The 13,679-nt window shown below is 38.1% G+C and overlaps 1 protein-coding gene and 1 non-coding gene across 6 annotated transcripts in view; one reads left to right on the top strand and one right to left on the bottom strand.

The window, feature by feature from the left end:
- The window catches only part of ATP10A (ATPase phospholipid transporting 10A (putative)), a 199,294-nt gene that overhangs the window by 72,910 nt on the left and 112,705 nt on the right, over nt 1-13,679 (bottom strand). The window lies entirely within an intron of this gene.
- Nucleotides 7,740-7,861, top strand: LOC123389404. Its single transcript, XR_006604010.1, has one exon. It is a non-coding gene; the product is annotated as a small nucleolar RNA SNORA28 (small nucleolar RNA).

Raw genomic sequence — 13,679 nt, forward strand, 5'->3', positions numbered from 1 at the left:
AAAATTACAGAATATCTTCATGATATCAGAATAAGGGAAAATTAATTAAACAGACCTCCAGAGGAATTAGTCATAAAGAAAAAGACCAATAAATTGTTTTATAGAAATACTAATAACTTACCTTAATCAAAAGACACCATAAAAAGGGTGGAGAGACAAGCCATAGAATGGAAGAAATATCTTCACAGGACTTTGATAAGAGAGTATATAATTAACCCCTAGAAAATAATTACAAAAAGACAGCTAACCTAGTTGAAAATTAGAGGACTTTAATAGGGATGTTACAAAGTCAGCATCTATGTGAGATAAAATCAAAAGGTGTTCAATATCCTTGGTAAATAGAAAAATACAAATTAAACTACAAGGAGATACCTCTAAATACCCATCAGATGACTGCAATAAAAAGTACTGAGTACTAATGAGGAACTGGTGCAAAGTGAACTCTCACACACTGCTATTGAGTTCAACTGCTTTGGATGACTGGGACCATCTATTGAAATTAAAAAGGTGTGGAAGTAGAATGGCCCCTCTCCTTATCAATCCCAGGGGCCATCATGGGGAATTAGTGTTTCTGGTCCCTTCACATTTAGGTTATGGTGGACTAGAAGTCCTGGTTCCTGGAGGAGGAAAATGGAGTTAGAGTGAAATAATTTTCCACCAGGAATCCTGTGACAGGTAACAGTCACAGGCTCCTCACGCCAGAACACCAACAACAAAAGAATGTTCCTAAAGATCATGAGTAGCGAGGGCTGCTGCTACATCACTGGGGCAGGGAAAAGCATATTTGAAATTTAGAGAATGTGCTAGGCCATCCCTGGTGCTTCCATAATGGGTGACAATGAATGCTCAATTATGGCAACCATTGTCAACAACAGCACAGTGACCAAGAGCTCATTGGGAACAAAGGTCACCCTACCAAGCAGACCTAGACCAGCAGATGAGCTGGCTAAGGTAAAGGGAATATGAAGTAGGTGGCAGAGGAGAGTGATCATGTGTATTAATTATGACCCCAGGACCAACAATTGTCTTATTTTAATTTTTAAAAAGAAATTGTAATGGCAGCCACTCAGAACTACTGACTGCATATAGTCAAATCCTTTCCTTAGTGTGCATTTCAAGACAACAAGATGAATGACAGAGGTTCAAAAAGAAAGCTCAGTAAGAGGGAAGAAGAGATAGCATCTGAAATAGACTTCTGTTTCCTTACTTTTATTCTCTTTGCTTTCCTCATTCTTGCCATACCCTATTTCTAAGTTAATTTCAGAACACAGGGCTTCTATCATTTGGTCCCATGCTTCCTTCAATGGCTCCTGCTTCTTAAGAAATGAGGTATAAATGTCTCTACCTGTCGTTCATTGCTTTGACTAAATGGTCCCCAACTGACCTTTTCTCCAGAATTTGTGCCTGCTGCCATCATCCATCTATATGCTAATCCACATGGAGAACTCACTCTTCTCTAAACACAGCCAAAGCTTTCTTGATACCTTACCCTTATTCAAGCTGTATCCTATGCCAGGGGAGGTTCTTTCAAGCATTCCAAAGTCCATATATCTCCTTAAAAGAAATAGTGAGTATGAAACTCTGCCAATTGTAAAGTGTTACTCAAATGGGAAGTTTTCCCACACTAGTAAATGTATAGAGTTAACCAAAGAGTCATCCTTCAAGACTCTTAAATGTCCTCTTCTGTAGAAATGATTTTCTTCTATCCTTAACTTCTGAGTTCCCTTCCATCAAGTTGCTAAGAGTCCTACTGACTCCTGCTTAGATGAAAGCAGTCCACGTACTTGTCTTAGCACTCCCTTGTGACTAACCCTTGTGAAGGCAGGGCCATCCTTGCCATGGGCACTCTCCTTGCAGAACTAAGTGTCTTATTCAGGAGAAGAGATTGAGCATGCATAACTGAATTGAAAGTGAATTGAAAGACAAGTACAATATTTATGGGAAAATCACCCTCAACAAGGAGGGAGATTTTAAAACATAAAGTTCATGACTATAGCTACTGGTAAAGACTTAGCAGCAGGGATTGGCTTAATCTACAGTCAGAAATAACAACAAAAACAAAAAAAAAAAAACAGACAATATATATAGAACAAACATATTCAAGACACTGAACATTTGGACAGTAATACCTGAGAGGGAAAACAAAGGATGTGAGCTGCTACATTCACCCATTCACTCCAGATTACTGCTTTTGAAAGGCTGTACAGACCATGACAGAGGGCATGGGAACCCAGCTGGTTGATGTATTCCATGGAGGAGCTAGATCCAATAGTAGAGACCAAGAGCTAGAGCTCTCAGTGTAGAGTACCAGGGAAGACAGAAGTGCACAGAGAACCCTGGGAACCTGAGGACAGTCTCCCTCGGGAATCCATCAAAGATGACAGACACACACATGTGAAAGAGCCACTGCAGATGGGAAAGAACAATCTAAGGTTTGGAGGGAGCGGTGTTCTGGGCTCACACACATCCCACAACAGTGCCTGTTCCCAGCACACAGACTAGAAAAAGTAAAAATCCATGGGCACTGATAGAAGACTCAAAAGTGGAGAAAAATTAGCTCTAGAGGCCTACTGCTTCAATTACACCCAACAAACCAAACTATTTTTAGCTACGTAACTGAAGCTCAAGCTTAAGAATATTTATAGAAACATGAAAAGAGGCAGCACCCAGTAAAGTGAACTCCAAATATCTGGCAGGAAAATAAGACCTATCGTGAGAAAAATGAACACATCAGTTGAAACCGTCTTATTTCAATAATAGAGACAGTTATTTATTGATTGATATATTTACTTATAGTTATTTATTTACTTACTATATCTATTCAATAAATAAGACAAGATAGACTAAAATTCACAAGAGACACAGATGTTAGAATTAGCAGGAAAGGACACTAAAACAGTAATTGTAATTAGAATTCCTATGATCAAAATATAAATAGGGACATTGAAGTTAAAAAAAAGGCCCAAACTGAATTTCTAGATATAAAAACTATAATGTTGGAGATGACAAATAAATAATATTAGAAATTGTAAAAGAAAAGACAGAGAGCTTAAAGTTTTTTATTTTTTTATTTTTTATTTTAGAGAGAGAGCTCACACATGTGCACACACAAGTTGCAGGGAGGGGCAGAGGGAAAGCATCTTCAAGTGGACTCCCCACAGAGGGTAGAGCCAGGGAAGGCCTCAATCTCACAGCGTATGAGATCATGACCTGAGCTAAAACCAAGAGGCAGACATTTAACTGACCATGTAGGTGTCCCAAAAAGATAGTGAACTTGAAAGATAGCAACAGAAATGATTCAAAGTGAAATCAAAAAGAACAAAGAACCAGGCTCCTGGGTGGCTCAATGGGTTAAGCCTCTGCCTTCTGCTCAGGTCATGATCCCAGGGTCCTGGGATCGAGCTCCACATCGGACTCTCTGCTCAGCAGGGAGCCTGCTTCGCCCTCTCTCTCTGTCTGTTGCTCTGCCTACTTGTGGTCTCTCTCTGTCAAATAAATAAATAAAATATTTTTTTAAAATTCCTTTAAAAAAAAAAGAGAGAATTAAGAACCAAAGAGAAAAGAACGTCAATGATTTATGGGATGACTTCAAAAGGCATCTTAATACTTAAGTATTTGGAGTTCTCAGAGGAACAAGAAGATATTAAAAAAAAACAAAAACAAAAACAAAAACAACAAAAAAACCCAACTTTGATGGTAATGGCTGAAAAGTTCCAAACTTGATGAAAACCATAAACCTGCAAACTCAAGAATTTCAAGGCCCAAAATGACAAAGAAAATTACAATGTTACACCTTAGTCAATTTATCCAAAACCCACAATTTAAAAAAAAATCTTAAGAGCACCTGAGTGACTCAGTCAGTTAAGTCTCTGACTCTTGATTTCAGCTCAGGTCATGATCTTGGGGTCCCGGGATTGAGCCCTATGTCAGGCTATGTGCTCAGCATGGAGCCTGCTTCAGATCCTCCCTCTGCCCCTTTCCCTCACTCTTTCTTTCTCTCTCTTTAAAAGAAATAAATCTCTTTTAAAAAAAGAGCAGTTGTGTTATATACAAAGATACAAAAATAAGAATAATGGCAGACTTCTCATTGGAAATAATAAAAGCAAAAAGACAGGTAAGCAACATCTTCGAAGCACTGAAAGACAAGATAACTATCAACCTAGAATCTATAACCAATATAGATATAGTTCAAAAAGAAAAACAAACGTGTTTTTGTAGAGACAAAAGCTGAAAAAAAAAATCACTGACAGAACCACACTACCAGGAAATGTTAAAGTTCTTTGGGCAGAAGGAAAATGGCATCATTTGGAAATCTAGACAAAATACGGAGGTGCACAGAAAATGTTAACTACATGGATAAGAATATAAGTTTTTTTTAATTTTATGACTCTCTTTAATATATGTATAAATACAAAAAATAACAAGGTATTGTGTATTTAACACACAGGTAAAATAGTACAAAGGCTGCAAGGCTGCCAGAAAAGAAATAGAAGTATACCACTGCAAAGTCCTTTTATTATTTGTGAAGTGGAATAACATCACTTGCAACAGACTAAAGATGTATCCTATAAACTCTGAAGTAACTACAGAAACAGTAAAACAAAGAGTTATAGCTAATTAGACAGAGAGGAAAAAAAGAAATAGAAAAAGAGAACAAAGATGAGAAAGCAAATATCAATATTATAGTATTAAACTTAACTATGTCAGTAATCACATTAAATCACAAAACCTTTAAACATCCCAATTATAAGGCAGAGATTATAAAAAAGGATTTTAAAAAGGGCAAAACCCAACTGTATGTTGCTTATAAAAAATGGACTTCAAAAACAAAGTCACACAGGTTAAAAATAAAATGTGGGCATGTTAAAGCTACTCAAAAGAAACCTAGAGCAGACAGAGTAAATTCCAGCTCAAAGGATATTGCCAGGGATGAGGAAGGTCACTTCATAGCGATAAAAGAGTCAAAATGCCCAAACAACGAAGCTTCAAAATAAATGAAACAAAATTTGTAGATCTTTAAAGAGAAATAGACAAATCCACAATTATACTCAGAGGTTTCAATAGCCCTTTTCAATAATTCATAGAACAAACAGGCATAAAGTTAGCAAGGACATAGAAGAATTGAACAATATCACCAACCAGAATGACCTACTTGACATTTATAGAACATTCCACTCAACAAAGCAAAATTCACACTATTCTTAAAAGAGCACATTAAGAGAGACCATATTCTAGGTAATAAAATAAGTATGAATAAATTTAACATAGTTCTCTCTCACCACTATGGAATTAAGTTAGAAATCAATAACAAAGAACTCTGGGAAAATGCCCAAATATTTGGAAACAAAATACCACATTTCTAAATAACCTATGGGTCAAAAAGAACTAAAAAAGGAAATCAGTAAGTGTTTTGCACTGAATGAAAATGAGAACACAGATATGTAGGATTCCATTAACATACGGGGGCATTTATAGCACTAAATTCATGCATTAGAAATGAAGAATGGTCCCAAGTCAATGACCTCAGCTTTAACCTTAATTAGAAAAGAAGAGTAAACTAAATTCAAAGTGAGCAAAACAACGTGATGAAGATCAAATTGGAAATCAATGACACAGAAAACAGAAAAGTAATAGTCATTGAAATCAAAAGATTTTTCTTTGAGAACATCAGTAAAACTGATAAACCTCTAACCAGACAGATAAAGAAAAAGAAGAGGGAGAAAAGGCTCTAATTATTGATATTAGGACTGAGTATGAATAAACATTGCCAATAAATTCAGTGAATTGGATGAAAAAGGAAAAACTCTTTAAAAGACACAACTACCAATGCTTACCAAAGAAAAAAGAGAAAACATGATCAACCCTATATTTACTAAGACATTGACATTTGAAATTGCAATTTGATATAATCCTATATTTAGAAAGTCTCAAGGAATCCTGAAGAAAGGTACTATAGCTAATAAGTTCAGCAAAGTTTCAGGGTACAAGAGTAACACACAAATGAGATGTTTCAGTCTATTAAAACGAAACATTCTGTTAAGGAAATTAATAAAGCTATTCTGTTTACAATAGTATCTAGAAAGAGAAAATATCTGGTAATAATTTTAGAAGGTGGAAGACTTATATCTGAAAACTATAAAAACTGAAAATTAATAAATAAAAGAAAAGACAACCTCTGCTCATGAATTGGCATACTTAATATTGTTAAGACATCAGAACCACCCAAAGTGATCTACAGCTACAATTCAATTTCTGTCAAAATCACAACAGCCTTTTTTTGCAGAAACGGAAGACAATCCTCAAATTCATGAAATAGAAGTTGGAAGACTCATATGTCCTAATTTCAAAACTTACCACAAAGGTTCAGCAATCAAAAGAGTGTAGAGCTCACATAAAGACAGACATATAGAACAACAGAATAGAAAGCCCAGAAATAAACTCTCTCACATAAAGTCAAATGTTTTTTGAAGACCACTCAATGCGGAAAAAAAAAAAAATAGTCTTTTCAATAGATGTGCTGAGACAACTGGATATTCCCATGTCAAAGAACAAAGTTGGAGCCCTACCTCATATCGGGTATAAAAATTAACTCAAAATGATCTAAATATAAGGACTCAGCCATAACATTTTTATTTATTTATTTGAGAGAGAGAGAGACAGAGACAGCAAGAGACAGCAGGAGCTGGGAAGAGAGGAAGAACCAGGCTCCCCGCTGAGCAGGCACCTGGGATCATAACCTGAGCCAAAGGCAGATGCTTAACCAACTGAGTCACCCAGGTGACCCAGCCATAAAATTCTTAAAAGAAAACATGAGGGTAAATCTTTCTGACCTTGGATTAGGCAAGAGTCTTAGATATGATAAAAGCACAAGCAATAAAAGAAAAAAACTGTTAAAATGAACTTCATGAAAATTAAAATTTTTTGCAAATGAAAGGACATCATGATTAAAGTGAAAAGATAACCTAGGGAATGAAAGAAAGCATCTGCAATTGTATGTCTAATAAAGGTTTAATATCCAGAATATATAAAGAATTCTTACAAGTCAAAACCAAAAGACAATCACCTATTTAAAAAATGAGTGAAGAACTTGAACAGAGAAATCTATCCAAGGAATATATACAAATGTATATAAAAAGATGCCTAATATCACCAGTCATTAAGAAAATGGGAACCAGGGCACCTGGGTTACTCAGTGGGTTAAGCCTCTGCCTTCGGCTCAGGTCATGATCTCAGGGTCTTGGGATCAAGCCAAGCCCCACATCAGGCTCTCTGCTCAGCAGGGAGCCTACTTCCCCCTCTCTCTCCGCCTGCCTCTCTGCCTACTTGTGATCTCCTCTCTCTCTCTCTGTCAAATAAATAAATAAAATCTTTAAAAAAGAAAAGAAAATGGAAGCCAAAATCACAATGAAATACTACTTCATACCTACTAGGATGGTTTTCTTTAAAAAACCAACAAAAAAAAAAAAGGAAAATAACAAACATTGATAAGGACCTGGAGAAACTGCAAGACTCACACATAGATGGTGGGAATGTAAAATGTGCAGCCACTGTGGAAAAGACCACTTTGGTGGTTCCTCAAACCTTATGACCCAGCCATTTCACCTCTAAGTATAAACCCAAAAGAACTGAAAACAGAGGCTCAAAGAGATACTTGTACACCAATGTGCACTGTAGAATCATTCAGAATAGCCCAAAATGGAAGTAATCCAAGTGTCCGTCAAGAGATGAATGGATATTGCAAGCCACACTGTGGCAGATGATGGACACTGTCTGACACAAATTGAACTTGCTATCACAAGAAAGTCTGACCTGTCTTAGTGTTCTCCTCCATGAGACCAACTGTTACATAGACTTCAACAATGTTTCTGCTCTGGGCTTAAGTGCAGTTGAAATGTGTTCTTGTTCAGGTGCATGGGGGACGAAAGGGTGAGGAGTGCCAACCTTCACTAACCACCTGGTCTTCTGAGACATCACCACTTCATCTTAATCGTACGGAACAGTTAAGCCTCTACTTATTCTGGAACACTTCCAAATGTTTACATAGGAGTTTTTGTTTTTTTTTTTTTCCCATAGGAAATGACAGTGGATGAATCTGGTCTGTGAATCCTCTTAGAATTACAAGTAGCATTGTGTTTGTGTATGATGATCTGAGGGAAGGTTCCAAAGCAAATGGGGGCAAGGGTTTTAAATGTGCATGAGAGTCAGTGAGGTATGATATAAACTGGAGTATTAAGAGTTTACTCCTTTTTTTGTTCTGTCCCCTCCCAAAAAAAGGAAAGAGACAGAGATGAATGGATAAAATATGGTATATAAATTCAATGGAATATTTTTTCTCATTTTTAAAATTTAATTTATTTTCAGTGTAACAGAATTCATTGTTTATGCACCACACCCAGTGCTCCATGCAATACATGCCCTCCATAATACCCACCACCTGGCTCTCCCAACCTCTCATCCCCCGCCCCTTCAAAAACTTAGATTGTTTTTCAGAGTCCATAGTCTCTCATGGTTCACCTCCCCCTCCAATTTTCCTCAACTCCCTTCTCCTCTCCATCTCCCCATGACCTTCATGTTATTTCTTATGCACCACAAGTAAGTGAAACCATATGATAATGGACTCTCTCTGCTTGACTTATTTCACTCAGCATAATCTCTTCCAGTTCCATCCATGTCAATACAAAATTTGGGTATTCGTCCTTTCTGATGGAGGCATAATACTCCATAGTGTATATGGACCACATCTTCCTTATCCATTCGTCCGTTGAAGGGCATCTTGGTTCTTTCCACAGTTTGGCAACCGTGGCCATTGCTGCTATGAACACTGGGGTACAGATGGCCCTTCTTTTCACTACATCTGTATCTTTGGGGTAAATACCCAGTAGTGCAATTGCAGGGTCATATGAAAGCTCTATTTTTAATTTATTAAGGAATCTCCACACTGTTCTCCAAATTGGCTGCACCAACTTGCATTCCCTCAATGGAATATTATTAGGCCAGAAAGTAATAAAGTTCTGATTCATGCTACAACATGGATGAAACCTGAAACATAATGGTAAGTGAATTAAATGACACAAAAGGACAAATATCAAATTATTCCATTTACATGAAATTTCTAGAAAAGGCAAATTCACAGAGACAGGAAGTAGATAAAAGGTTGCCAAGGGCTGGAGCTATAGGTATAGCTTAATGGTTAGAGAGTTCTGTGTAGGTTAATGAAAATTTTTGAAAATAGTGGCAATGGTTGTACAATAATGTGAATGAAATTCATGCTGTCAAATTATACATTTAAAATGGTTAAAAAAGTGCTAATTTTACATTAAACATATTTTACCACAACTAAAAGAAAAATACTGGTTGACCACTTACCACACAAAATATTGTTGAGGGTGTGGAAGAACTGGAACTTTCGTACATGCTAGTGGGAATGCAAAATTATGCCGCCAATTTGGAAAGCAGTTGGTAGTTTTCAGAAAGCTAACCTACCATACAATCCAGCTATTCCACTCCTGGGTATTTTATTTATCTAAGAGAAATTAAAGTCTATTTCCATACAAAGACCTACATATGAATTTTCACAGCACTCTTATTTGTAACAGCCAAAAACTATAGGTAATCCAAATGCCTACCAATAGGTTAATGTATTGAGATATACGATTGAGATATAGTTACATAAAGGGACATCACTAACAATGAAAAGAAACAAATTACTAACACACAACACCTTAGATGAATCTCAAAGTGTACCAAGAGGAAAAGAGCAGATGACAAAAGTACATACTATAAATCTCTGGAAAATCCAAAATAATCTACGGGGACTAAAAGATCAATGGTTGCCCACGGGCTCAGGGAAAGTGTGAGAGAGGCTTTACAAACTTTTTGGGGTGAGAGACATGTTAACTAACTTGGTTGCAGTGACAGTTACCCTAGTGTATACTTACGTTAAAGCTCATTAAATTGTCCATTTTAAATATATGCAGCTTACTCTATGTCAGTTGTACCTCAATGGGGCAGTATTATAAATGAAAGGACAGATGAAGTTTACAACTGATAATAACTAGCAAAAGTCTTCCCCCTCCCAGTGGCACGCTAATTTTCCCTAACTTTTGATTTTCTGAATGGGTCTTATAGAGAAGCTAAAACAAAAAAACAAACAAACAAAAACCTGCTTAATAAATTGCCTATCCTTGGGACGCCTGGGTGGCTCAGTTGGTTAAGCAGCTGCCTTCGGCTCAGGTCATGATCCCAGCGTCCTGGGATCGAGTCCCGCATCGGGCTCCTTGCTCGGCAGGGAGCCTGCTTCTCCCTCTGCCTCTGCCTGCTATTCTGTCTGCCTGTGCTTGCTCTCGCCCTCTCTCTCTCTGATAAATAAATAAAATCTTTAAAAAAAAAAAAAAAAAAAAAAAAAAAAAAAAAAAAAAAAAAAAAATAAATTGCCTATCCTTTAGGAACTACATTGTCACCTGACTTCTCCAAGGCTATTTTCACCTCAGGAAAAGAGGCACTTTCCCAGTTCCTTCTCCCCTTCCTTCATTCATTCCTTCTTTCCTCATTCAACAAATATTTATTGAGCACCTAGTAATTATCAGGCATTATTCTAGACATTGGGAATAAAGACATAGACAATATAAAAAGTTCTTGCTCAAATAGAGCTTATATTTGAAGGGGAGAAGACAATGAAAAAAGTTAAGTACAATATGTGGTATGTTGCTCGAGAAGAATTATTATGGGGAATACATAAGGCAGAAAATGGCCAATAAGGCAAAGCCTAGCCAAGAAACAGGTGTGAGTAAAGGCTGCTTTTCATGAGGAAGTCACAGAAATAATCATGGAGAATACAAGATTTAAGCAAAGACCTACAGGGGTGAGGGGTCAGCCATGCAGATGGCTGGGGAATGAACACTGTAGACAGAACTAGCACGTACAAAGCCTCTGAGGCAGAACCACGCCGGCTTCGGGGAAGCGCAAGGAGGACACTGTGGACTGGTGCGACGTCAGAAAGGAGGAGAGTAATGACAGATGATGTCAGAGGGGACGGGGAGGAGCATACAGAGCTGGTGAGCCATTATCAGTTTTGACTGAGGGAGACAGGAAGCCATCGGAGGACCGAAGAGGAGACTGGGTGGATAAGGGGCAGAGAAGGAGGGCGAGGGCTGAAGCAAGGAGTGTAGGTGGTGTGGAGCGTAGTACAGTAACCCAAGCAAAAGACAATGGCTTGGTCCAGGGGGTAGAAAAAGACTAGCTTACAGTCATGCATCAAATAGGAAGAAGAGGGGAGTCAGGACTTTTGGCAGGAATAACCTGAAGGAGGACGTGGCCATTAACTGAAATGTGGAAAATTGTGATGAAATACTTTTGAGGGGAAAGATCAAGTTCGATTTTACATGGATTGTGTTTGAGGTACCAGTAAAATAAGTCCTTTAATAGAGAGGGGACTCATCTGAAAGTGAAATGAGGTCAAGAGTGATCACTGTTAAAAGAGAAAATGACTAGGATTAGGTGATCCAGAAAGAAGACCGTGCAGGTGAAGTCCTTAGGTCACTGATACAGAGAGGCCAACAAAAGGCACCAAGACACACGGAGCTCCACTGTGTAAAAGGAGTGAATCTGTGGGATTCACACAAGAGCATTCTAGCTCAATGGAGGCCTGTGGTTACAAAGATGAAAAAGGGTCGGTAGGTTTAGATACATTTAGGAGGTAAAAATTAACAATACTTGGTTCAATACTATGAGCAAACAAATCTAGGATAAAATTCTAAGGTAAAACTCAGAAATAGTTACAGAGCCAGATTTATACAAAAAGCAAAAATAGGAAATGCAATTAATTCTTGATAATTCTAATGAGTATTTCTTTCAAATCTAGACACGTGGTGCAGTATTTCAAATGGCATGTTTAGTAATGCTAGAACACCTAAATAGAAAGGGCAGCATTTAGAAATTATTACATTCATGCATGGATGTGTGTATGTACATATTAGGGCATCAGAAATATCAGGAAGGAGATACTACCAAATATTTAGAGTGGTTATCTCTGGATGGTAGAATTTCTGGTGACTATCTTTTGTTTTTTTTTCTTTCTCTTTACTACGCTTTAACTATCACGTTTTCTTTCACAACTTAAAAACAAAGTATTAGTTTTGTCCCTCTAGAGAGAAAATCAAAGAGGCAACAGGCCTTGAGTGACTTAGAGTTCATCAAATTCTTGCTAGATTCCTGGCTCATTTTTAAGCTCTGAGATAATTCAGACGCTATTACCATGAAGATCCCAACTTGGGTAAAAAAATGATTTTAAAAAATTGAAGTCCTTAAAATTCACCAATAAAAAATATAAGTTCTTTTTGCCATGCAGATTAACTAAGGCGGGATCTAGAATATGATACTTGTCTTTTTAAATACAATTTGTCAATATTGGGAAGAAGCAAGAAAGGGAAAGGATAAACCACCTGTTGAAGCATGTGAAATGTGAGATCAACAATAATTTGGAACCTGGGAAGCCCATCTTTTTTCTTTGATTTGCATTTGGATTGGTGGCAGTCTCTAACCTAGAATAATAAAATGCATCGCTTTGTTTTCTTGGTCCCAGTGAAGCTATCCAAAATCCTACCTATTTCTCTTTTGTAATTATGTTTATTTTTAAAACCTAGGCTCACGTGATTCTTCTATATGCTGAATGTTAACACTTTGCTGATGGCAAAAGACCATCTCTGCTCCTACGCTCCTATTTATTTTTTATTGAAGTATAACTGACAATATCTTAGTGATTTGATATTTTTATATATTCTGAAATGATCACTTTTAGTCTGTTACCGAAGTTATTACAATATTACTGACTGCATTTCTAGTGATGTATATGGCACCTTTCTTTATAACTGTACGTGTACCTCTCAAGCCCCTTTACTTATTCTACCTGCTCCCAACTCCTCCCCACACTGTAACCAAAAGTCCCTGTGTAAACTGAGCATCTGGCAACTTTGTCAGGCCAGCTGGGGCAGGCACAGGGCAGGAGGGTCCCAGGCCATACCAGGTTTGCTTTGGTGAGATGGCTGGATCAGATGCAGGTCAAGGTCCGGTCTCAGTACATGCGACATAGGAGCCAGCATGGCAAGACGGTGGCTAGAGTGGGCACAAGCCAGGAGTGTCCTGGAGCACACCACACTGGGCTGTTCTGGCAGGTTGGAGCTGGAGCAACTGTGGAAGGAGGAGCATTTCTGGGGCATTCCATATTGGGACTGCCTCTTAGCAGGATCACTGCGCTGGGCACAGGTCACAGGGGTCCCTGAGTTCATCAGTGTACCATGGCCCCCTTGACCCAATGGCTGGAGCTGGGGTGGGTGCTGGCTAGGGATGCCCAGGGTGTGCAGAGGGGGAAAGCTGGAATTGGTATAACCTAGGGGTCTGGGCATGCTGAGGTGGCTCTAGCACTCTGGCTAGAATCCCTGGAACCTGCAGCCACTGGGTTTATCAAGATTGAGTGTAAACATAAAAGAACTGTTTCTCACTGGCACCTTCAACCCAGGAAGAATTCAAGCAGTTTCCTGCCCATCTGGTAGAGGCTCTAGGGTTAATAAGTAGATTCCCTTTACTGACAGTCTAGTTGCTATTTATTTATTTATTTGCGGGAGAGAGTAAGCGAGAGAGAGCTCAAGCCAGGGGACGGGCAGAGGGAGAGGGAGGAGCAGACT

Source organism: Mustela putorius, unplaced genomic scaffold (genome assembly GCF_011764305.1).
Source record: "Mustela putorius furo isolate JIRA1106 unplaced genomic scaffold, ASM1176430v1.1 tig00003972_pilon_pilon_pilon, whole genome shotgun sequence".
NCBI classification, from domain to species: Eukaryota; Metazoa; Chordata; class Mammalia; order Carnivora; family Mustelidae; genus Mustela; species Mustela putorius.